The following is a 27,883-nucleotide window of genomic DNA, read 5'->3' on the forward strand; positions in this document are numbered from 1 at the left end:
ATATTTAGTCGTTATCCCAGTGTTGTGGTGTAATACGGCAGGCAGTGAAGCACTGCACAGCCATTTGCTCATTAATCCCCATGCAACGGGATGGGAGAAGAGAATTGGAAAAATGTTAAAACTTGTGAGTTGAGATAAAAACAGTTCAATAGGAGAGAAAAATGATAAGGAAATAATAATGACACAAGAATGTACAAAACAAGTGATGCGCAATGCAACTGCTCACCAGATGCTAATGCCCAGTCAGTCCTTGGTCAGTGGCAGCCCACTGCCAACAACCAACTTCCACAGGTGGGAAGGCAATATGGCATTGAATAGCCCTTTAACTGTTAGCTGTTGTGGTTCTGCTCCCTTCAAGCTCCTTGTTCACCCCCAGATCCTCCTTGGCAGAGCAGTATAAATGAAAATGCCTTGGCTCTGTGCTCAGCAGCAACCGAAAATTCAGTGCATTTTCAACATTATTACGTAATTCCACATACACTACTAGAAAAAATACTAAGTCTATTTTATCCAAAACCAAGATACTCATGCAGACTAATATATGTGTACTTAGGAAGTGTTCATGAATACCAATTCTTTTTGTCTTGTCCTTAGGAATAATCCTATAGATTAAATACTTTGCTACAGACTAAGATTGCTAATAGAAAGAAAATGATGCAGTCCTAGTTAGATGCTGGTTTTGGTAGCAGCAGAAGTGTTCTTTCTATCTGCATCAATAATGTAGAAAGACTGTCATTTGCTCAGAAAAAAAGAAACACCACCAACAAAATCTTTTTTTTTTTTTTTTTTAATTTTTGAAAATAAAATACAGGCTAACTATAATTAAATAAGACAGCTTTTTCTTTTCTTAAGAATAATGCTAATAAATTCAAATAAAATTAAGTATTTTGAAGTCTTTGTTAGTTGTTTTAATGATGGACACATATTTAGCTAGCACTTAACACCCCACAAGAGGTAACAGAAAATACTGGACTCCTCCAAAATTGGCTTTGAACACCACATGAGGATTAATATATTCTGTTTCTCTGTGGAGACTGTAAAGCTACATTCAAACTGTGGGATTTGAGAACATTTCCCAGAAGGCAGTGCTTACTCTGCTAATGTAATTTTAAGGTGGAGACCTCAGGGTGCAGATCTCATTTCCATTTCTTTAATATGGAAAAAAGGAGGCAAAGCCAAGTTCTAAGGCAAGAAGAGTCCTAGTGTAAGTCAACAGATTTGCAAGATTGGAGTCATGATCAGTCACGAGGATTGTACTGGACAGAAAGGATGCTCCACAGCCCTAAACCTCTGAAACCATACTATGTGAATATTCATCCTAAATACAATTAACCCATTTTAGTAGAACAAACATATAAGTATGTATATGGATGAAACCACTAATAACAGAGGGACTTAAAACACTGCAGAATGAGTCGGAATTTTCAGGAAAAATTTTCAGAGGTATTGGTCTGTATTTTGCTACTTCATAAGCTTAGTGGCTGACATTCTAACTAAAAAGTGCTCACAAGCAGTTTTCATATTAAAGAACAGAATTAAGGAACCATAATATTAACTTAAAATTTATAGCATTCACCCCAGTGGTAAGTGAATAGAGTTAGTATTTAGCATTCAGATAATGGCTTGAAATTTCTCCTGGAAATTCTGTAATCATCATAGTGTTTCACAATTTCAATTTATCAATACTACTTAATTTTAACTCTTGAATAATACAGTATCTTCTTCACTCTTTATTCTATCTATATTGCTTCTGAAGCAGACTTACCACATGATTGAATAAATGTATGCTAAAGTCTTAGGTGCTTGGATTAAAAAAAAAAATAAAAATCTGATAATCAGTATGGGGTTCAATTAGACTTCTACAGAATAGATAAATCATATCCACTGGTGCCTTTAAGGACTAGAGATTTTAAATAGACGACAGTGAAGTTCAACAGATGAAAAGTACACATAAGTAAAAAGTTCTGGTTTAACAAACTGTAGTCTCATTGTCAAGCCTTGCCCTGTCTCAGCACATTATTATAGAATGTTCATTCAAGCAGGAATTAAAAGATGCATCTGCATTGATAATAACAATGAATAATTAAGAAAGCTTGGCTGCAATCTGCTTGAGGATTCCAGTCTGAAGTGTGTTCCACCTGATTACAACTGGGAATTTTCACATTTAGAATCGTATCTCTTACTAAACACAGAGTTAATCACCACTAAAAACCTAGATACAATTTCTTCAGTGTACAGAGTAACTACATGTTGATTAACATTCAAAGAGATTGTTCATGTGTCCTTTTAAAACTACAGTATAGTAATAGGTATATATTTGGGGCTATGGGGATAACATGCTATTAGCCTTTTAAGACAGCCCACGCAGACCAGATAAGTAGGTTGAGCAGCTGAATGGGTCATCAGGGCTCAGAGACTTCACATAGTCATCTGAATGTTTATGGACTTGACCCCAATCTGCCCTTTTTCATGAAAGCAAGGAGGCCAAGAGAAGGTGGCTTGGCATAGTTCTGGTGCAAACAGGGGCCACACCTGTATATACAAGGCTGTGCCCACACAGAATGACAGCAGGATTTCGATGTAAGCAATTTCCCAAGGAACTTGAGCTATGGGAGTTATTTTTCACAATATGTTTAAATAATCCTTGGAAGTCTAGGATGTCTGTCACATTCTGGAATCCACGCTGATGATGCAGTCGCTGTGTCAGAGCAGTTGGCAGAGTCACAGGGGGAACTGTGATGTAGTTGGCCCAGAAAGCCTGGGCCCTGGGCGGGGAAGCAGGGGAGGCTCTGATACATCAGACTGTGTGTCCTCCTCCTTTATTTTTGAATGCCAGAGGCCAAGAGAACAACATGCCAAGACCTGAGAACATTCCCACCTTATGCTGCTCATATGGAGAGGTGTTCCACATTCGAAAAGAACACTGATACAAAGATAAGTAATCAAAGTAACACCAGCCTGCACGTACTTATAGGCATCAGCTGCTGACAACAAACATGGTGATACCATGGGCATGGCAGAGCAGGTAGAATGTTGGCAGTTCCTTGTGTCACACAGGCACTGGAGAAATGGCCAGAACTGGGAGATCATAAGAACTGCTTCAAAAATGGGCCAGCCCAGGCAGGAAGAGAGCAGAATAGTGAGATAATGCTGAGGTGAGAGAGCAGGAGAGATGGCAAAGAGAATAAGGTCTGTAACCTTATCTAAGAAGTAGGACTGGCTGTGTTACAATCAACTACATGTCCTCCTCATTTGTCTTTGAGTGCCAGAGGCCTTGAGGAGACCGAGCCAACATTTAGGAACCCTCCTGTCCTCTACTGCTCAGCTGAGAGGTGCCCCAAATTCTCAAAGGACATCAGCACAAAGATATGTATTCAAAATAACTCCAGTCTGCCTGTACTTGTGGGCATCAGCTACTAGCCGCTGCCACTGTGCTGCCATGGATGTGGCACAGCAGCTACAAGCTTGCACTTCCTGTCACACAGGTCCGGGTGACTTGACAGCCACAGGGAGATAAAAGAGAATGTTCCACCCCACAGCCAGCCCAGCCTAGAAGAGAAAACAATGGTGCACAGAGGCAGAGGTGAGAGAGCAGGACAGAAGGTATGAAAGGGAAGAGCTGGGTCCTAGCAGGAAAAGAGGAGAGGTTGTGAAGCTACAGACTGTGTATCCTCTTGCTTTGTCTTTGAGAGACAAAGGCCTAGAGGCGATTTTGCCCACACCATGGGACCGTTCTGTCCTCCTCCGCTCAGTTAGAGAGGTATTCCTCCTACAAGAAGACTGATGCAAAGGTATGTATTCAAAATAACTCTAGCCAGGCTGTGCTTGTGGGCATCAGCAGCTGGCAATTGCCTTGGTGATGCCATGGGCATGGCACATGAGGTACCATGTTTGCATTTCCCTGTGTCACCCAGGTCCTGGTGACTTGACAGCCACAGGGAGAGAACAGAAAGAGTTGCACCCCTCTGCCATCCCAGGCAATGGTGAGTGGGATGTGATTTCTATGCTGCCATGTGGTGGCAGGAAGGACTGTGAGGAAGAGAAAGTGGGGTGTTGCCATGGGCAGAGAAACACATCTGGTTTTGATGTTCTCTTTGTCCTTGAGTACCATGAATCTGGAACAGACCGTGCCCGCACCTAGGACACATCCTTTTCTCCTCTGCTCAGTGGGAGAGGTTTCCTCCAGCAAGGATACTGCTACAAAGATGTGTATTCAAAATAACTCCAGTCTCCCTGTACTAGTGCGAATCAGCAGCTGGCAACTGCCTCTGTGTTGTCATGGACATAGCACAGCAGGTACAAGCTTGCATTTCCCTGTGTCACCCAGGTCCTGGTGACTTGACAGCCACAGGGAGAGAACAGAAAGTGTTGCAGCCCTCTGCCATCCCAGGCAATGGTGAGTGGGATGTGGATTCAATGCTGCCATGTGGTGGCAGGAAGGACTGTGAGAGGAAGGGAAAATGGTGCTGCCATGGGCAGGGAACACATCTTGTTTTGATGTTCTCTTTGAGTGCCACAAAACTGGAAGAGACTGTGTCCACATGTTGAACCAATCCTGTCCTCCTCTGCTCAGCTAGAGAGGTGTTCCTTCAGCAAGGATACTGATACAAAGATATGTATTCAAAATAACTCCAGCCACACTGTACTTGTGGGGACTCAGTGCTGGCAATTGCCTTGGTGATGCCATGGGCATGGCACATCAAGGACTATGTTTGCATTTCCCTGTGTCACCCAGGTCCTGGTGACTTGACAGACACAGGGAGAGAACAGAAAGAGTTGGACCCCTCTGCCAGCCCAGGCAAAGGTGAGTGGGATGTGGTTTCAGATCTGCCATGTGATGGCAGGAGGACTGTGAGGAAGGGAAAGGTGGGGTGTTGCCATGGGCAGGGAAACACATCTGGTTTTGATTTTCTCTTTGTCTTTGAGAGCCATAAATCTGGAACAGACCGTACCCACACCTTGGAGCCATCCTGTCCTCCTCTGCTCAGCGAGTGAGGTATTCCTCCTGCAAGGATACTGATACAAAGATATGTATTCAAAATAACTCCAGCCACACTGTACTTGTGGGCATCAGTTGCTGGAAACTGCCTTGGTGATGCCATGGGCATGGCACATGAGGTACCACGTTTGCATTTCCCTGTGTCACCCAGGTCCTGGTGACTTGACAGCCACAGGGAGAGAACAGAAAGAGTTGCACCCCTCTGCCAGCCCAGGCAAAGGTGAGTGGGATGTGGTTTCTATGCTGCCATGTGATGGCAGGAAGGACTGTGAGAAAGGGAAAGTAGGGTGTTGCCATGGGCAGAGAAACACATCTGGTTTTGATGTTCTCTTTGTCTTTGAGTGACATAAATCTGGAACAGACCGTGCCCACACCTTGGACCCACCCTGTCCTCCCCTTCTCAGCGGGAGAGGCGTTCCTCCAGCAAGGATACTGCTACAAAGATGGTATTCAAAATAACTCCAGTCTCCCTGTACTAGTGCGAATCAGCAGCTGGCAACTGCCTCTGTGTTGTCATGGACATAGCACAGCAGGTACAAGCTTGCATTTCCCTGTGTCACCCAGGTCCTGGTGACTTGACAGCCACAGGGAGAGAACAGAAAGTGTTGCAGCCCTCTGCCATCCCAGGCAATGGTGAGTGGGATGTGGATTCAATGGTGCCATGTAATGGCAGGAGGACTGTGAGGAAGGGAAAGGTGGGGTGTTGCCATGGGCAGGGAAACACATTTGGTTTTGACGCTCTCTTTGAGTGCCAGAGGCCTAGAGGAGACTGTGCCCACTCCTTGGACCCATCCTGTGGTCCTATCATCACCTGGAGAGATGTCCCACCTTCTCAAAGGACATCAAGACAAAGATATGTATTCAAAATAACTCCAGGCACGCTATAATTGTTGGCATCTGCTGCTGGAAACTGCCTTGGAGATGCCATGGGCATGGCACATCAGGTACAAGCTTGCATTTCCCTGTGTCACCCAGGTCCTGGTGACTTGACAGACAAAGGGAGAGAACAGAAAGAGTTGGACCCCTCTGCCATCCCGGGCAATGGTGAGTGGGATATGGTTTCAATGCTGCCATGTAGTAGCAGGAAGGACTGTGAGAGGAAGTGAAAATGGTGCTGCCATGGGCAGGGAACACATCTTGTTTTGATGTTCTCTTTGTCTTTGCGTGCCACAAAACTGGAAGAGACTGTGTCCACACCTTGAACCAATCCTGTCCTCCTCTGCTCAGTTAGAGAGGTGTTCCTCCAGCAAGGATACTGATACAAAGATATGTATTCAAAATAACTCCAGCCACGCTACACTTGTGGGCATCAGCAGCTGGCAACTGCCTTGGTGATGCCATGGGCATGGCACATCAAGGACCATGTTTGCATTTCCCTGTGTCACCCAGGTCCTGGTGACTTGACAGACACAGGGAGAGAACAGAAAGAGTTGGACCCCTCTGCCAGCCCAGGCAAAGGTGAGTGGGATGTGGTTTCAATGCTGCCATGTGGTGGCAGGAGGGACAGTGAGGTTGGGAAAGGTGGGGCTTTGCCATGGGCAAGAAAACACTCGTTTTGATGCTCTCTGTCTTTGAGTGCTATAGGCCTTGATTAGAATGTTCTCAGATCCTGTAACCCTCCTTTCCTCTACTGCTCATCTTGAGAGATGTCCCACCTTCTATAAGGACGTCAGTTCAGGGTTATGTAATTAAAATCATAGGTTCCTCTCTGTGCTTTTAAGCGTCTGTACATGGCCTTCATTACCCATGTGTTATTGGGCATCTTATTGATTGTGTCTTTTTAACTTGTATAGCATAGGACAGTTTTCCTTCTTGCTGCCATGAGTCATGGAATTGAAAGTCATGAACTGTGCTAAGTGTTGCACATGGGAATGGAGGGCTGCTTATCCTTCTGTTGGCTTTCATCATCCTGTTTTTAATAGACACAGGCTCCTCCTGCCCACCCCTGCTTTGACACTGCCAGTGGTTTCTGCAGCCATCTCTAAAGTCACAGACTTAACAAGCGGGAAACACAGCCTCAGATTGTACCTCACCAGGGCCTTTCACCCAGCTGGAAACTCCCCATCGCTCTGCACAGAGGGAGATCTTCATCACTTTCTCACATTACAATTTTATGTTTCATAAATATTTTGCCTATATCTTGTCAACTGTACTGTTTTTTGTGGGGAAATACATATGGGCCTTTATTGTCCTGATTTCCTTGCTGATCTACATAAATAAATGAATTGTATTTATGGATATTTGTACGCTTCCCAAAATGCCTACAGATACAAAGGGATTGCATTAAATGCGTGTTTTTTCAAAGAAAAAATGTGATATCATTATGTTTTTCAGAAGGTGTTAAGATATTTTTAGCATACAAAGAGTATAACAAAGAGAGCTGTCATGATAAATATCAGTGATGTTGCAACACATCACTTTCTCAGCAGGTGGACAGCTCGGGTGCAATTGTGTTCTGCATTGAAGGAATGAATCACCTCAGCAGGGCAACCAAACTCCTGTCAGCTACAAGCTGCCAAATGACATTACCTTCCACACGGCAGCAGTTCAAGCAGACAAGGATGGAAGAGAATCCCATGCCAACTGGGGGACTGACTCACCTGTTGGCTGCCTCTCAGACAAGGAATCTGGTCATGGTTACCACTAAGCAGAAAGCTCTTGCTAAAGTGAATGTAGCTACACAGACAAAATGCCTGCCCAAAAGCCCAGCTGCTCTGGCTGCAGAGAATGCCTGAGTCTGCTGCTGATTGTGGAGGGTGGCAATGCCCAAGTCTGCTGCTGATGGTGGAGGCTGGCAGTGATGCGACGTGTGTGAGGTATGAGCAGGGGAATTATCTGCTCAGTATGATGGCAGAGCTACAGAGGAGGTGGAGAGATTAAGGAACATCAAGGAGTATAAGCAGGAGAAAGACCAGTGGAGCAACTCCCGGCCTATGAGAAAAATAAATACGTAGCTAAGGCTTGTGCCATCGCAGGAATTTTGGCTTTTTTGACTGTAAGGCAACTGACCTCATTCCTAAGGTTATGGTTGGTGCCTTTCAGATGCTCCTTCCTTCTCAAGTTTTTCCCCTGTGTGGTCTTCCCTTCATTGGGCAATTCTTCAAGAAGTGCTCCAGCATGGATCCTTCCCATGGTGTGCCCTCCTCAGGAACAGACTGGTGCAGGATAGGCTGCAGCGTGCACATCTGCTCTTGCCTGGTCCTCTTCTTGGACTCCAGAGAAATATGCTTTAGTTTAGCTCAGTTTAGCTTAGTTTAGTTCCTTTTCAGAAACAGCCCTGGACTGTTCAATCTGGATCATGATGTGGCTGTGGGCAGGAAGTACTGTTCAGAGGACAAGGCAGAACACATCGAATGGCCCCGGTCCAAGTGACATGGGAGGTACCTGAGTGTTGGTGTGTTTTTTCTTGTTCCTTTAGGGGATCAAATTATGTCCAGAAACATATAATTGGTTTGCTCCAACAGTTTAATTTATAGTGGCCCATGCTCTTATACAAAACCATGTGACTGCCCAGGAGGGTTTGAACTCCACACCTTTTTGTTTCTACTCTAAGCATGAGCAGAAGAGATGAATATTTAAGAAGTCACAAAGTACTGTGGCAAGAATGATGATGCAGAATACATCCACACTTCTGTTTAGCCAGGATACATCTGCTGAGAAAAAAATAATTTATATATCTCAATTTAGTTTCTCATGGGTAAAATTTGTGTTCCTCACAGAGGCATTTATGAAAGCATCATCATTTTTTTGTATCTTACGTAAGTGCTAGGAGACTAGTGATATATGTGCAGTATGACAGCTTGTTTGTGCAATTTTAAGTTACTTGTTTCAAACCAGGCAAGGAGAAACACAATGCACCCACATTATTATTTACTTTTTTTTTTTTTTTTTTTTTAACTGGCATTGCACAGGATTTCAAGCAGATGAAAACTTTCCAAATATTAGTAAAACTCTTTCTAAAGTTCTTGATATTCTTGAGAATGGTACCTGGCTGCTATTTGGATTCAAACATTCTTCTTACAACACATCTTCACTTACAAGATGTTGGGCTACATGACTTTTTAGTAGCAAGTAACTAAATCTTCACTACAGTGGAAATTCACCTTTGAGGGTACCAAAATGTGTTTTCTCTATATTACATCAAGAGAAACTCATGCTCTCATACACTGTCTGAAGTACTGATGAAAAACAAAAAACCAAATCCACAGGTGTTCCTTTGTTCTTCTTCATGAACTGTGTGAATACACTCCTGTTTAGAAATCATGAGAAATTGCACCGATGAGAATAAAGTTTCCTGTAAATTCCTGTACTTTCTGTTCTGTATTAAGTGAAAGATCAGCATAATTCCTTAGTACTCATCTTCTTGGCCTTCATCTTTGATAGACTTCCAGATGAGGAAATATACTGTGAGAAATAAATAATTCTTGGAGAGCTGGGAATGCAGAACGAAATGTGATTAGGTTGAAAGAGCTGCACTGAAGTTGTATTGGCAATACTATTTTTAGATAAATATGCACGCTGTACCTTCAGATAATCATAGAATGGTTTGCAGTGGAAGGAATCTATAAGCTCATGTAGTTCCACCCTCCCCTCCTCCCCCCCCCCCCCCCCCCCCGCTACAGGCAGGGACACCTCTCTCTACACCAGGTTGCTCACAGCCCCATCCAGCCTGACCTTGAATGCATTCACAACCTCACTAGCAACCTGTTCCAGTGTCCCACCATCCTCACAGTAAAGAATTTCTTTCTAATATCTAGCCCAAATCTACCCTCTTCCCATTTAAAACCAGTTCCCTTCATCCTGTTGCTACATGCCCTTATAAAATGTCCCTCCTCAGCAGATCCCCCTTCAGATACAATAACATTTTCTTGAATGATATTTTTTAAAATATAATTTTATTCAGAGGGAGAATCTACACTGCGCTGGTAACTTGCATCAAACATTATCAGTGCTGTTTGATCACCACTTTCAATGTTACTGTGCAATTCAAGCTCTGTAATTGGCACAAACAGTCCTCTTGGGGCCATATTCTCCGTGTGAAATACTGGTGGGATGAACCATAGCTCTCCTAACCCAGATATTCTTCACCCAATCAACAAAATCTCTGGGGTATATGTTCAGGTAGAATACGAATATGGGGAAGGAAGGCTTTCCCTCGGGTCTTCTTCATCTTATCTGCTCCTGGCCCTTTGGGAGTGCTTTTTACTGTGGATATCATTGGTGGAAAGCTTCATTAATCCCTCTGTAGATGGACTAGAGAGATCTCTAGACAAACCATTTGTGTTCATCTGTAATTCCACTGTACTGACAAATTTTGTCCAACTAGCACTTAGAAAAATGGTGACAGCAATTCTCCTAAAACTTCCAAAGCAGCCTAAAAGGAGATATCTCTAACAGATCATAGAATTATAGAATCATGGAATCATAGAATCATACAATATAAGAATAATAAGAGAATAATAGAATCATAGAATGGCCTAAGTTGAAAGGGACCACAGTGATCAATTAGTTTCAACTCCCCTGCTATTTGCAGGGTCACCAACCACCAGACCAGGCTGCCCAGAGCCACATCCAGCCTGTCCTTGAATGCCTCCAGGAATGGGGCATCCACAGCCTCCTTGGGCAACCTGTTCCAGTGTGTCACCACCCTCTGTGTGAAAAACTTCCTCTTAATATCTAACCTAAATCTTCCCTGTCTTAATTTTAAACCATTCTCCCTTATCCTATCACTATCAACCCAGTGTAAACAGTCATTCCCCCATTTCCCTGTTTATACGCTCCCTTCAAGTACTGGAAGACCACTGTGAGGTCTCCCATTCTAAGTGGGATCAGATCTTCATTCTAAAATACTCACTAGACTTGGTATTCAACTACTATGTAGAAAAGTTGTATTGGACATACCATGGCCCAAACTAAGTGTCCTAGCAGTCCTAGCTGTTCAGAATACACTAAAACAGTTGAAGCAGTGGATGATAAGAACCTAAACATCACTGAAACATGCATGTCTGCAAAATCTGTTAAAATAAAACAAGAAAACTTTTTACATGAAGTGAAAGATTTGTTTATTTATTTATTTTCTTAAAAGGCAGTTTGGATTTTATTGTCACTCAGTATCACATTCACTTTTGAATTTATTTTCTGGTTTGTTTTCAGTTTGTACTTGCATGCATTTGGGGTAATGGCTGCACAGGATCTTCCAATTAACCTTTGTTACTATGGGAAAAGAAAACAGATTAACATCTTTGATATATTCTGAATTTTTTTAGTGTTTCAAATCCATAAGCAATCTGCCTGCTTTTAAAGAAAACACAATTTACCTCATGCAAAGGCTAGAAAACATCCATTATTAAGCTTAAGAACTGAAAAAGTGTATTAACTTCAGAGTTAATATTTATTTAACAAGTAGGTTCTGTAATGGACCATTTCATTTAAAACCAAAGAAATAAAGAATCAATTTCAACATCTCTATAATCTGTCAAAACATATCATTTTCTTCAAAATACTAAGAAAGCAAAAGCCCACTACTTCATCACAGCACAGAGTAAGTCTGTCTATAATTGATTTCAGAATGATCAACAAACGTGGCTGCCAGTTACAGTGATCATTTTGCGAATATAGAAACAGACATACATACATCTACACATGCATGTATTTATAAAATACCTGCATCTGAAAGAGGTTTGTATTTACATAAAAGCCAAGAGACTTTGAAGAGAGTTTCCTTTTGCTAGGTAAGTCCAGGCAGATGCACGTGCCCTGAGGGATGTGCACTGACTGCAAAACACTGCATGCTGGACCAGAGTAGTGTACATGCATGACTGAATTTATACTGCAAAGGAGATTAATTCTAACCTTTCATATTTTTAGACCTGTATTTTCAGAAGTAGACGCACTTGTTTGTCTGTTAAGCAAGATAGAACAAGCTTTCTCTATCTCTAGAAAATTCTTTTCTGTTGTATGAGCTGAAACAAGCATATAGGTTCTAAATCACAATAGTTTACAATATTCAAATTGTATGCCACATTAATCAGTATTCCCCATTCTTTTTTAGTGAGAAATTTTTGGTAGTAGATGTCTACTGGTAAGTTCAGACAGATAAATGCTGAACCTAGCAGATAATATGGAACCAAGAACTCATTCAACAAAAAATAGGTTCAAACCTTGTGCATCTTGAGGTTCAGTGATTCAAACACTTTCCATTGTGATCTAGATCCTGGCTTTCCTATCAAACTAAAGATGTGAGAACAATAATAGTCTTTATTCAAGGTCAAGTTCAATTATCTTTACTGCAGCACTTCCAAAACTTTTGGGAACAGGAAGGAAATATGACACTTTGTATTTTTCTGATTCTTCATGAATATTTCATGAACAATTCACACATTCTACCTGTATTCTTTAGTTGTGACTTTACACATTGATACACAGCTTGAAGAGAAGGGCTCTATTTCCTTAATTATATGTTCATCCTAAGTAATTCTGTATAGCGTAAATTCAGAAGTGAACTATATTATAGTTTACTTTGAGATGTTAGGAAACCCATATTGAATTGAGAGTGCAAATTAAATTGCATAAAGTCAGTGTAGGACGAGCTTTATTAGAAGCCACATCAGGCCTCTGAACAGCTCTGCTGGGAAATCAATGAAGTTGCTTAAGAATCTGTACAATTAGGCAGCTAATAGTATTTGTCTTTTCATATGGCCTGCCTAGTTCTTGAATCTATACCATATACAGGATGATCAGTACCAGAACTGGTATTTCTAAGACATCAGCAACATTTATTATGGAATACTATGGAAACCTGGCTCTTCCTTGATTCCTTAGTAGACCTGCTTGCTCAGCTGTCCCTGAAATCTGATTAATTGAATTGCCATGCGAGTCATCTGCCTGGTGTTAATTGGGGCCTTAACGAGGGAGGTATGATTACTGTCTGCAGTGCATTTTGATATAATCAGAACTGGAAAGTTGGGGGAGAGAAAACTATTTGTGATGTTATTATGACAATAAGAAAGCTGAAACCAGCAAAAACTCTACGTACCTCAAGAAGCTCATGAGGACCTTAAAATGAGGATATTGCCAAGGAATAGGAGATAATGAAAGATCTCATATTTAAGATGTTATATTCTCTGGTGATTTTTATAATCTTTAATCGCTTTACAATGAGTTCTATGTCCAGTATTGCAAAGTCTAAGCAGATAAAACCAGAAAATAATGAAAAGAAAAAGGAAAACAGAAATTTTTTTTTTTTTTTTACTTCTTAGATGCTACTACAGAATTGAAAGAAAAAATACATCTTGGCAATTTAATTCACAGAATAAAATAAAACCTATCTAGCAAGGAATCAGTTTCTCTTGCTTTCTAGAAGATGAAATCCTTGTTCCATTATGTCACAGGAAAACTGTTCCAACAGCTTCATCTAGACTGCGATTTCTTCACACCTTCTCATGGTAGTTTTAATATTCAGTAGGCCACTATGTCAGTTGAACTCAATTCTGTTTCACCTCTATGAACTTGTGTGAAGACACTCAGTGCAAAAAAGCTTGCATCCATCTTTCACTGATCATAGTTACCATTGAGCCATTGGCCACCAGAGCAGAGCCATCACAGTTCAGGACATTAAAACGTTTATCCTTTCCACTTGCCATGATTCACTGAGTTTACTATTCCATTTCTCATCCATGGAAAAACATATATGGCCACATGGAGACAGGAAAAACTTAATAATCTTGCCATTTCTAAAAACTAGTAGCACTTTATGCCAAGTCATTAAGAAAGCACGCCTCTTACGAAAGAATTAGAAAACTTCACTATTTCTATTATGCTATTTTTCCTTCATCTCCATAATTGGGAGGTTCATTAAAAAGGGAAATTATAGATGCAGGAGGATGCAGAAAAAAATAGACATGTAAAAGCAAATACAGTGCATTATGGTCTTGGAAGGTACCAGTCTCTAAAAATCATATCATAGAACCATGGAATAGCTCGCGTTGGAAGGAACCTCAAGGACCACCAAGTTCAAAACCCATTGTCACAGGCAGGGTTGCCAGCTGCTAGTTCAAGAATTATATCAGGTTACCCCGGGCCCCATCCACCCAGGCCTTAAATATCTCCACAGACAGGGCATCCGCAACCTCTACAGGCAAAGCACAGTCTGCTCTCAGCAACATCATGTGTTTTCGCTCTGTCACCTCTCAGATGGCAGATGAACCAGACGAATGAAGATGCACTGATACTGTACACATATAATGTTTCTGGACTAGCCTAACTGAACCATCAGTAAAAGGGATTTCTCTGAAAGACAGGGTTGATACAGGAGGGGAATTTGTGAAGATCTTTCTTTGTGATCTGCAAATTCTGCAGGAGTGAAGCTGCAGGAACTGCGACCTTTACAGAATACTGTTCAATCTCATCTTTGCATAGATTTATCAGCAGCTCATTTCTTTGTTTTGGTAGCCACAAAAACAACTATAAAGTACATTTATTTGTTTGATTTAGAGATTATTAGTGTATCAGGAAGCATCAGGTCTAGACCCTTGCTTTGTTTTCACCTTTTATCTTCCATGGCAAACACTGGAAATTTTCTGCTTTAAATATAGCTCATTTAACTGACATTTTTATATTTTCTTTCTTTTAATTATCACCATATTATACAAACTTACTGAAAGATCTGGAAAATAGTGAGTTTCTCTTAGGAAATAAACATAAAACAAACAAAAAGGAAAAAAAGAAACCAACAATGAAACTGCAGAACTCGAATTTGCTGGTTCAGTTCTTGCACAACCTCTGCTTGTTCACTGGAGACTCCTATGTGCATGATCCAGAGACTGTCATATTGATCATATTGATCAAAAAACCTGTTTGTGGAATGACTGAAAAGTGAATTCCCTAACCTACAATTAATGTGCCACTCAGCAATGTTCCCACTCCCAGTACAATGTACACCAAAGCACATTTTCCCTACTGTCTGCATCACATTCCATCTTCCAACTCTGTAGAACCTCTGATTTTTTTTCTAATCTGACATGCTTTTGCAAGTGCAGAGTATGACGCTTGAATTCTGATTGCTTTAGCCCAGTGATTGGGAACCACTTGGATAGACACCATTTTTATAAAGTTGTTGTTCAATCATAAGCAACAGAGCAATGATCAGAAGTCTCTCACTCAGTGTGCTGGCTGAAAGGCACGATGAAAACTGTAATTCTGCAACAAGAACATTTCTGACAAGTTGAACCGTCTATCAGAAAAGTATTTCTCATGTTACATCTTGCATTCTCCGCACTTATTTATAGATATAGGTGCAGAATGTGACAGACAGCAAAAGGGAAGGATCGGGTTTGAAGAAGATATAATCAGTGAAAGGTATGGAATGACACTGTATTGGAAATGTAGAACAGGAAGCACGTATGGAGGAGAGGGAAGAGATGTGATATACTATGTTAGACAAGGAAACCTAGAGAGACAAAGCGACATTCCAGCTGCATGCTTCACAGCTCGCGTTTGCTCATTACTGCTTAAATATCAAACGCTGAAACACATCTGGTGAAAATTGCATTCTGGTGCTTTAAGAAAACATATAAAACCCCATGAAACAAAGGCAACCTGATGTGAAAACAGCTGAGGGACTCTCTTTAATTAACCTGATTTTCTGGAAATAATAAGAACTTGTTTTGCCTATCACTGAACAACACATATACTCACTGAAAACCAAGACTTGCACAATGCAATCAAGTTCTTAAAATTATGCTTTCAAAACAATTAAGAAGCTAAGAAAATGGCTAGGATAGCTGAGGATATTTGTTCAAGTCACTGTATCACTCCGTAAGAAGCACATTGTAATAGATTCTGGTCTCATAATTCAAATCAAGTCATATCCACTAAGAAAGTGGAGGAACAGGTTGGCATTTTCTATTATCTGTCCTTTATGAACAGACTAAGCACATGAGCTCTCCCTTTGCTAAGGCAGAAGAAAAGATGTCCTTCCTCAATGATTTCTTCAGCACTTTAAAGCTTTGCAAACACACCTCTGCAGGGGGTACATGCACAAGTGGGATGCTCTGCAGCAAGAGTAGCAGCTTTTATTACTATCGCTCCTTCTGGAATAAGGTAGCAAGGAGAATGGGAACAAAATGACTAACAGTAATGCTGATAATACAGCTGATCATTCCTTTCCAACAGAAGCACTAGTTGGCATGTGTGCTGTGTCAAAATTGCTGAAAAAAAAAATCCATTAAATGTTTTCCTTTTAGAAGGACAAAGAATTTAATTTTAACTTAGTCATTTTCTGAAGGATTCATTTCTCTTAAATTGGACATTTAAAAGTTAGAGTTTCACGTCAATTAATCACTCTAGATTGCCTTCATAATCAAGTGGGGAAAAAAAAAAAAAAAAAACCAACCTGCAAGTGTGATTCATGTAATCATAAGAGAAATATCTAAGACATATCCCAGTTTCCAAACTTTCACCCCCATAACTGCAAACCTAGCCAATGTCTGTCAGCAGACTAGTCTGTAGCTGAATCAATATGTCAACATTATTTCCTGCTTTATATTAGTTTGTGGTCCTTCTGAATTCCTTTCCCACAGGAATTCGGAAAGATTCATTTCATGAGATTTTCCTGAATTTATTACCCCTTTAGTTAATTAAGAACAGTCATGCAATCAAATTTGTCCATTCTGAGAAATAAGAAAAATGACCCAATCTAACCCAAGGACGATTGCCAAATTAGCAGCAGAAGAAAAAGAAAACCCACCACACTGACAAAATCCATTTCCATATTGAATGTTTACTGGCCTGCTATTAATGTTTGACAATTTCCTAACTAATTAATTTGTGTAATAGGAGATGGAAATAATAGGCTTCTGTATGAATGCAGAATACAGAATAGAATGCATTGACATTGACCAGAAAATATTAGATTTGGGATTTATTTAAGAAAACACAGATTGAACCATTATTAAGAATTACTGCTATATACTCTTGGCTGCTAAATCCAGATTCACAGCTAAAAAGCCAGCAAGTGATAGGAAATAAACCATATAGGTGATATCATGTGGGAAGCGAAGGCCCAGAAGGAATCTTAGACACTATTTCACCACTTGTACTTTGACTAACCTGAGGGCTCTTCTTATATCAACTCTAAGGCTGATAATGATACTCTGTGCCTGGAGCAATAAAGAAGAGAGGCAGGGGAGCCACTTTTTCATTCCTTTTATTCTCCAGGGTAATCACAGATGCAGTACAACAAAGGAGAGTGGATTGGAAAGCCATCCATCTCTGGGACTCAAATTAATGGCCTTACACATACAACACAAAGGCTGTGTTCTTCTATTAGTCCCCTACCTGTTACATTTTGAGGGGAAAAAGTAAGCAGAAAAAAGCAAAAGAAACACCAGGGCTGCTTCCGAGTTGACCCTTTATGAGAAATTTATTTTCAGTGCTAATTGTTAAAGAGAGGAATCACAACAAGCAGTGCTGCACAGAGCTGCTCTATCGAAAGGCCATTCAGAAGCTTTAGAAGGACAGTCACTATTTTTACAATTATCAAACAATGCCAGATAGCAGAAAAATGAAGAATGATATCCAACTGATGTTATAGCTAGAGCTTGTAAAGGGAAGTAGGGCTTTGGCTTTACTTACAGTAGATTTTATTTATGTTTTACAGTTTTTGCACCATATAGTTCATTGTCAGATTCATTTTGATTGTTTCAAGAGCACAATATCTAGTAAAGAAACTAAACATAAATGCATGAATAGTATTTACTCTGCAAACAAGTCTGCAAGGACCTGATGCTTGGTACAGAAAACTTCTCTTTCAAAGTTAAAACAAGTAAAACTTACTAAAAGGCAAAAACTAAGCATCAAAGTCTTAGTTGTGGCAATCCCCTCATGTAATAGGAAAATATGTGGAAATAATAGCCTGATATTGTCAAGCTCAGGTGCATTACAAGAAAAGTCCTGATCATTTCATGTGTTTGCTCTTTAATATGAGCTGAAGACACAGATTATTACACTGAAAAACGGTGTTTTGCCTTCCTGGAGATAAATATGACACATTCTTAGTACTGCTGCCTGGAAAAGCCACAGAGGATGAAGCAGAGAACTGGATGCATCTGTAGTTTTTCAAGCAAATGCATTTTAAAAAAATAATAAGTTACAAGAATTCTTATAAAAATAAAGCAGTATAAATTTATCTCCATTTGCCTTCTGCTTTATTAGGCTTGGCTCTGGTTCATGCAATTTATTATTTTTTAAAGGGAAGCTGGAAATCCCATTTATTCATGTTTCCCAGCTACTATGCTTTGAGAAATACATAGGAGGTATTATCAGTCATATTTATAAGGTGAAGAAGTACCACTGTGACAAGGTTGACCGACCTGCACAGCATAGATTCATAGGAATTCTTTGACTGAATTGAGCATTTAAGTTTTAAACAATCTTGTCAGATAACCCAGAAGAGCCACTAAAATGTTGGTGCAAAGATTAGTTACACTTTGTTTCAGAAATGAGACCCTGATTCCCATTTTGCTTGGCTTAGTTTCCAGCAACTGCCTCATGTTGTTGCCATGCCTGCTGCATGGAGGCTGCTTCCCTCCCTGGCGTGAATGTTGCTTGTGTGCAACCTCTGGGCAGGGGAAACTACCAGAAATCAGGTACCAGAGGAACTGGAGGGGATGTCTGAACATAGAGGTCAGAGGAAATGTGCACTCATAGGTCTCTCGGCCTCTGCTTCAGAGGTGGAGCCTGGTCTGAGAAGGGCAGCCTTCACGCATTTCTCCTGCATGCAGAATTTTCCACCTCAGTGTGAAAAGCTTTTACTTCTGCTCTACTTACTAGGAGAACTACATCGCTCTTCAACTCATTCATTATGTATTATTTCTTCAATCTCTCTGTCTTCTCTGTATGGATTAGTGATAAATTTGTGGGATACACGGCTAAAAACAATGGGGCTGTGAAAGGGACAGCAACTAAGCCTTGTATAACTCCCTTGGACTAACTATGTGGCACCTATAACCAGACTATTCTGATTATTACGGGCTGTCTACTGCACATAGATAAATTGTTCTATAATATCATGTAAAATTCAAAGGAAAATTTATGTAATTTATATTACACAAAGACAATTATTTGTATCAATCTCAATAGCATTTTAATGTGAACAGGTAGCATGTTAGAGAAATTTATTTTCCATAATTCCATATTGCTTGCCATTAGTTATTTTTTATTTCTTTATTAGTCATGCCTCATACCAGCTGTTTCGTTGTTTTGTGTAGGATAAATTTGAGACTGATGAGACAGTAATTCCCTATGTCTTCTCCCTTCCCCTTTATTTAGAATTGGCACAGCTTTATCTTTCTACCACTTGGCTTCCTAACAGCTGCAAGATTTATTGGAATACAATTTAAAAAGAAAGGTTGTTAGGAGCAAAATTAAAACATATACAATTATTACTTAATTCTTGAAACTCTATTTAGTCCTCTAATGCTAAAAATTGAATTATATATAATCTGCACACAGAATACATCTTTATGCATGAAACAAGTAAATATATTTTTAAAAATATTTTCAGAGCAACATATACATAGATATGCATGCATTAAAATAATCTGATTTTGCAGATTGTGGCACTTATACAATTTTGTCTGCTGTGGTTTTTCTGAAACAGGTAAAGTGGCAAAAACTAGAAAGAATCAGTATTGTTGCTTTGACTATTAAAAAGAAAGCAAGTTTTGTAAGAGAGCTTAGAAAATATACAATTTGAAAACATAAATACATTTTCCTCTCACCAAATGCAGTACACTGAAAATTTGTAAAATGTATCTCACTCTTATTTTTTTCCATAACAATCTCTAGCATGAGAAAAGAATGTCTGATGAAGAATATCTTATTCCACTCTCCTAAATTTTTATTATTATCTATTTTCCCATTTCCAAGAAGTATGAGAATGTTACCATGCTCAGAGGTCTTGCTTCTTGCATATATTATCATCTTTAACTGTTATGTTTCCTTGTGTACTATAGTTTCCATTAGAACCCTGGATTTTAATGTAAATTTGTTGCTCTACACTATCTGTATTTATTTTATTATTTTGTACCATCAGCCATAATAAAGATAGGTAAAGCTAGATTGATTAGATGTCTTTTATGTGTAAGAAAATAGTATATATTTATTCAGTGGAGAGAAAGGAAATATGCATGCTCTTTTTGCATCTCTTAAAGAGTAACATTAGTAATTTGTAGTAAGAAATGCATACATAAGACATTTCCTTTTAAAATATATTGAGTTTGCTTTTATAATAAATGCTGTCATTTTCCCACATGCCAAGTTTCTCTCCTTGATGATGTGCTTGTTATTGTCATTTGTAATTGTATATGAGCTTTTTCTTGTCCCTTGCTTTTCTTTGTCAGCTTGGACCTGCAAGATAAGAGACCAGGAGCATCCAGTCTTGTGATTTTGGAAGACAATTGAACAATCCAGACCCTACAGACAAAATGGGAAGGCAAAGATTGGAGAATAACATGTCTGTGGCTGCAGATGATGAAGCAGGATTTGACATACAGATATGGGAAAGGACCCCAGAGTTCCAGGAGTTGGATTAGACGATCCTAAGGGGATATTCTATTCTTTGTTTCTACAATTCTAGGATAAGAGTTTAAGATCTGATCCATTCAAGGGTGCAGCAAGGATAAGCTACCTGCAAAGCTTCATAGTTAATAAAATAACAGAATCATTGAACATGATCAGTACTTGTTCTCGTTTAACCCAAGACTGCTTTTCAATATTTCCCAGGTAACTGTACTTTCTTATTACATGCACCATTGTGATCTTTCTACCTGTCTTATCAATATTTGAATTTGGGACAAGACTTTAAACTTTTTTCAACTGCTATGTTGTATGGCCCATCTTTGGCCAGTGTGGCCCATCTTTGTTATTTTATCCTGGGATTTGGGTCTTCTAGGATTTTATTTAAAACTCCAGACCTTTGAAAAACTTGCCGTTCATGCTATAGTCATACTGCCCTTTTGCAGAGAAGGCAAATCCTTGATTCCCTGAGGTTATTCCTCACTATCTCATTGAAAGTCTGTCGTCAAGCTTATTAATCACTCCAACTTCCAGTAATTTGGGTTCTGTGCTTATCTCTGCAGAAAGAGTCTCAAGCTTATTTCACAGAGCTGCCAAGCCACACTTCCATTTAAGGATGGTTTGTCACAAAGTAAAATGATAGCAATATCAAAAGTAGCCAACAGTGGTGGTGCGTGACAACAATGAACACAGAGCCTACCTAAAGACTGAACTTAAACCCCAAATGAAAGATCAACAACATGTTTTCAACCAACAATTTGCATTTTTCCTCACTTTTTCCTTTGACATGGATCCATTTATTAACTGTGTAAGATGAGGCATGAGTGATGGAGCAACTATGCTAAATAAAATCAGTTTAGCATTTGACAGAATGGATTTTGGCCACTAATCATTGAACTTGACTGTAGTCAAGAGGACAAAACACGTTTGTTTCTTTGTTTCTTTTTTTTTTTTTCTCTTAAGCATTTGTACATGCACACAATTCTGAAAAATGGATTCTTCCATCCAACTGGAAAGCTATTAATTCACCCTTTTATCCCCTCAGCAAGAAAATGTGTAGTTTCAAATATAACTTGTTATGAACGGTGGATTGGCACATCACTGCAAGGGAAAAAAAACAAAACAAAACAAAACAACAACCTAAAAGTCAAGCTACATTAGGAATATGGATGAGAACGAGTAGGGAGTTATCATTCTTGTTTGTTAAACATGCATTACTGGATAGGTTTAGGGACCTCAAGATGTGAAACTTTGGAGCAGAAGTAAAGTAATGCCTCTTATTAAGATAATTTATTATTATTTGAGAAGCTTGAGTGAGCTAAAGAACTGTCACAGCAAATGGAAATTGTCTTCGCTAATATAAATTAATTATGACTGCAAAGAAGTACTAATGGGAATAAGCAGAAATATCTGACATCAACATGTAAGACTGCAAAAGAATGACATCCAAAGATCCAGCTTCACTTTCAGTGACAGCGTGAACTAATCAGACTAGAGAGGCCAACAGAGCTCAATTTGTCTCAGCTTTCCTCTTCTCTTAGATCTTGCAGACGGTTGATTTCACACATCAGATACTTGCCAATTGTGCATGGTAGCCATGGTCTAATTTAAGATAGCAAGTCTCAGAAGATCTTTCAAATTGTATTACATTTATCATGTATATATATGGAATTGTGTATGGGCATGCTGCTGTTCTCAAGAGCCCAGAATATTTGGGTATTATCTCTTATTTAGACACAGAAATTCTTCGTAACATCCATACATAGACAAAGACCAGTGTGTGCTGCACGTTTCTCTTCATCCTTGCAAGACCAAGGTAGTCCCTTAATTTTACCCCACTCTCTCTATTTAAGAAAACTACAATAATTGCAGTCCCTGAAACATTTTGAAGGCACTCAAGCAAACTAAAAAAAAATTGAAACCCAAATACTTTAAAATTTTACATGATCTTAGGGTACTTCAAATTTACTTGCAAGATATATATTAGCAGTTCCTGGCTATCTAGGGATATGCCAGACTATGCAGTGGCCTGTGTTCTTAACAACCCTGATGCTGTAGGGCACAGCAGAATGATAGAGAAATCCAGTTCAGATTTTGCAGGCAGTATAGCTACATTAACACATTTCTGTGCTTGACAAAACGTGTGCCACAGCAGCACTGATAATCTTGGTTATTATGTGAACCACCAGTCCTGCAGACACTAGCCCCAGCATCCATCTGGGCTGAGTTTGATCCACTGCTACTCTCAGAGTAGAAATACTCTATTTAACACATCTGTACGTATTTCTGCTGAAAGCTGGAACAGTGCTAGAAATAGTGCTAGAATTGCTCAACTGTACTCCTATACAGACATATGACAGCTAATGTAGAAAAATGCTGAAAATAAATCTGAACTCTCCTTGTGTGCTGATATTCTGGTCTATTCCATGGGATGAAAAAGAAAAATAAACATCTTTTTGGAAGAACTCTATTTAGATTTTTACAGCACTTCCTATCAGCAGCCTACTGCACTTTAAATCCCTGCATAGTTCTGCCTGTCTTTTGTGGGCAAAAAGGTAGGTCGTTCTCCTGTTCTCATTATTATTATCCTCTACTTCCATGTTTTGTTTTCTGTATTCTTCTGAATAAAACAGAAAGAAGGGATCAAGATATGCCAAGTGCTGCTTCAACCTCTACAGTCAGCAAGGTTTGAGCATTCTCAAACCAGTGAGCGCTAACAACTGCAGGAGTACCATTTCTATGGGCCGTCCTTTGCAGTTAAACATGAGGAAGTTGTGAAAAGAAATATTGCTAACCATAACCTGCCCCAGTTTCATACACTGTAAGATAAAACAGAATTTGTTTCTATCAATACTGGGAAGGTCCTTGCTTGAGTATGTAGTTTCTAAGATTAATTAAGCTCTGAAACTACTGGATAAAGAGTATTTTTCTCTAGAAATTGTTAGTCTTTGGGATGTCACAGTCAAGCAACAATATAAGCAATACTACAGAGGACAAGTTTTTATTTTAGTTAACGGCTCTCAGCAGATCAGGAGACAACTCTGTTGGGGAGAGTTAAAAAAACACACAAACATAGCCCTTGCTTGGATGCACAGTGTAGAAAATAGGATGTGGTGCGAGAGCACTGAGAGCTCTTATTCTATAACAACAACAAGGTAAGAGGAATTTGATTAGCAAGTGGATTAAATTAATTTTAGTGAAAAGAGATGACAGTAAGATTTTCTAAAGGATTTAAAGTGTTGCTAGTCCTAAGTACTGTAAAATTATAATATACTGTCTCTCCAAGTCTTTACTAAGCCAGATATTTAGTTTGCTTAAGAAAAAAACATAACTTATACAGGATGATTGTAAATTACACAACATAGCCAGTTATAGCCCATGAAGAAAAACAACATGCAGAAACAATACTGCAACTTCCAAAAAATACAGTTGTGAATAATAGTTTTATATTTAGTTCTTCTGTGAAACTTTAACATTTTCATATAAGGTGAAAGCATCCTGCACAGGAAAAAGAGATAAGTTGAACAAACAGTATGATTAAGACATCATTCGCTGTATTTCATAAAAAACAGTTTCCTTTAAGTGAGCTACAATGCATTGCTTTTTATCAATGAAATTTACATTTCCTTCCACTGAATTCAATGTGTTCAAGCAGAACTACATCCTTTCATAATATCAAAGAAAGTGAAAGAGGAGAAAGAAACGTCTCTTCAGTACTTTTTAGTGAGTAAAGTAAATCTCTCCCTGGCCTGAGCTGTGCATTCGTCAACATTAAACAGAGCCAGCTGTGTGTTTTACAAAAGCAGAGTTGCTTTTCGTCTTCAAAATTGCTTGGTAAGAGACATGATGGTTATACAAATGTGCTCCTGAATAGTTTCCTACTGTAAAGACCAGACTGTTAATGTAAGTATGGTCACCTTCAGATAACCCTGAAGAGTTTAGTGAGGGAGATAGACCATGGAAACTAACCAAATGGAAGAGTGCCTGTTTAGGATGCTTATGAACTGATCACTTCTAACTGTCTCTAAAGCATTAAAAAACCCAGCAAATTGCCAAGGTGAAGTATCATTCCCTTGAAGGGAACTCATTTATCATTGTGTTTAAGAACTTGGGTTGTCAGCCTCGATAAATGAAATGGTCCATTGATATAACTCAAGTCACTGATGCGTGGTTCCAAAATGTAATGCTTAATTAGGTGTACTAAATTAACTTATTTTTATGTAAAGTGTTTATGTTTTATGGAATGAGTCTTTTAATTAAAAAGGCCCAAGTAGAACATTGTCTCATATCAAAGGCCTGCCCTTTAATTGCAAGAAAAATTCCAAACTGAAAAACTAAATCAAGGAAATCACAGGAAAATTAACTGTTGTGAAGATTATTATCTCCTCAGCGTGCATATACTTTCTAATTAATTTATAAGGAATTCTTTGAAACTAATCTAGCTGTAAAATTGACATCTTTCTTTGGTCAATTCAGGCCTAGTATTTAGGATCTGGTGGAAGGCAAAAACTCATAGTGCTCCATCTGCTACACCTGATCTGCTACAGGCTAAATGTGTTAAAAAAGATAAACCTCTCTGGTATTCATCCCATTTTAAAATGTTTATCCAAGGTCAAAATGATTCATTGCTTTTTTGAAATACTTACTCTCTTCATTGCCTATTGAAGAATTAAAGACTACAGGAAACTAAGAGCCCTGCTAGGCAGGGGGGTTGGAACTACATGATCCTTGAGGTCCCTTCCAACCCGGGTGATTCTGTGATTCTGTGATTCTGTGAATTATAGAGTTTCTCATGTTTGCTTCTTTGTTTTTGGGTTTTTTTTTTAATTAGCCACTACAGCCAGTATGATACAGATAAAGGTTTAATTACATGATGTAAAGTCATAGTTTCTGTGTTCCTAGGAACCATGATTTTACATCAAGTCATTAACTAGTCTATCTTTTACCTTCCTTCAGATTTGGAGACCCCCAGGAGGGGAGTCCTAGAACCTCTGCTGCTGCTCACTCTACTGGCTCAGGTGATAGAAAATACTAATGGCAAATTACCAGTAAACATCTCAAATCTTTTCTAATGAAGATTTCCATCTTTTCAAAACCTTCACTGTTTCTAGCCAGTAGGCCAAAATACCTGTGAATCTAACCTTAATGTAGAGAACTAAAAGTAGTATTTTATGATTTAAAAGTTAACATACAGAAGGTAATTTTGTATGGATTAAAGTACAAATTTTCTGAAACTGCGTATGTTAGATAGGAATTCAAAGTTACTGAATTTCTAAAAAATCTCAAGAACCATATTAATAAGAAGTCTTATCTACTACCAATACAAATAGATATTTCAACCTTCATAGTGATTTTCTAAAGTAAATATTCAAGTTCATTGATTTTCATTAATGCATATTTAACTTCATCTGTATATAAAGACCAAAAGCAGAACTAAGACTGATTCTATGTCACATGCAAGTCCATTAAATCACAAAGAAGACTGAATACCATAAAGATTCAAAATCACAGAACCTGTTAATAAAATTGTAAAAAAAAAAAAAAAAAAAAACTTTTTTTTTTTTTTTACTTGCTTGAAAATACATTTTCACAACACCCAATAATAGCCTTCATAAGTATAAAGCATACCTTAGGAAAACTTTTAGATTTCAGCCTGGAGAAGTCTCTGGGAAGATCTGACTGATTTTTCAGTATCTAAGCAGAAGGGGGAGAGGAGAGGGAGGGGGGGGGGGGCATAAGAATGAAGGGATCAGACTCTTTAGTGTGGTCTGTTTGCTGTTTCAAGCTAAAAGAGGAGAAATTTAGATTGGAATGAGGAAAAAGTTTTTTACAATAAGGGTAGTGAAGCACTGGCACAGGTTGCCCATGGAGGTGGTGGTAGCTCTGTCCATGCATAAATCTTTAAATACACAAGTACTCTTCCTTGGTATTACATTTTGCCTTATTATGACCTATGGGCTTTATCCTATAAATCAGCCAATGTGAAGCCTAATGATCTCTGCAAGAGCTCTGCTGTCAGCCAGAATGTCATCTCCATGCAGCAAGTCAGAGAAATAGAAGTGAAAACTTGAAAAAAAAGAAAAAAATGAGACCTGCTTATTAACACATACCTAAATTTGATGCTCTTTAGCAAAGTTTCTTTATTCTCTTTCCTTTATTTATTTATTTGTTTGTTTGTTTGTTTGTTTTAGTTCTAAATAGCAAATTCACATTCAAAATGACTGGAATGCCCAGTGAAGGCAGGTAGTCTTGCATCACCTCCCCTTTCCTCTTCATTTTACCTTTTTTCATTTAATCACACCATAATTGTTCCATAATTCTTTTCTCTGCTGTCCTCTTCCACGGAACAAATTTTGCAGCCAGATCTCCTCCAGCCATTTTCCATCCTGGTCACAATGTTCTGTAGCTATAAAACGGTGAGAGTTTATCCCTGGAAATTGTGTGTCATTACTAATTAGTCAGTTGATCATGTGTTAAAAGGAACACCGCTACCAGTGAAAAGAGTTTCACATAAGAAGGCCTAAAATGTAACGCTGAAGTCCTCATGGAAGACTTAAAAATCACCAAAGCTCTGAGTTACAAATTCCTGCTTAAGATTGAGAATGAACAGATATGTTTTTCAGCTTGCCTGGAATGTGGTTTATAAATTCATAAACTGAGAAAAATCCAAACTTTCAGTGCCTGCTTAATTCTGCCTTTTTGAAAAATGAAAATAAGAAGCCAATGTTCATCTCAATAACTTTCTTTTTGTCTCAGAACTATTCAACTCTCATCTCCCAGAGATCTCTTATTTAGACGAGGAAGCTAATTCTACAAACTTTGGTCCCCATTTAGTTTAATTGAATTCAGGTTTTTGTTTTTTTTTTTTTGCATCACTACTGTTTTACGGGTGAAAAACTGAGACACTGAATGACTAAGAGAGAGATAAGAGCACCTCATTAATTACTTCTAATTTAAGCATTCCAGCACTTTGGGATTATGATTCAGATTCATCTTAATTTTAGACAGCGAGCTGAAGCTCCTAATTTATAAGGCTATTTATCTTTGTTGATTTTTGTTGTCAAACAACTGGGATAGGTTTCATTTGACTGAACATTTGAATCACCCTCTGGAGGACAGTTAAGCTCCTGTCTGCAATTTACTCTACAGTACCCAGTGTGCAGTGGAGTGAATCCACACTTTTATTCACGGATCCAGAGATCTCATAATATCTAAATTTGGCTTCTATGTTTCCTCTCAACAGGAGTATCTGGAAGTCCCCCTGTTGGGCAGATGGCATTCCTGAGCTTCAGCACTCTTAGTCACTCT

The sequence above is a fragment of the Tympanuchus pallidicinctus genome, unplaced genomic scaffold (assembly GCF_026119805.1).
Source record: "Tympanuchus pallidicinctus isolate F22 unplaced genomic scaffold, pur_lepc_1.0 scaffold11, whole genome shotgun sequence".
Classification (NCBI taxonomy): Eukaryota; Metazoa; Chordata; class Aves; order Galliformes; family Phasianidae; genus Tympanuchus; species Tympanuchus pallidicinctus.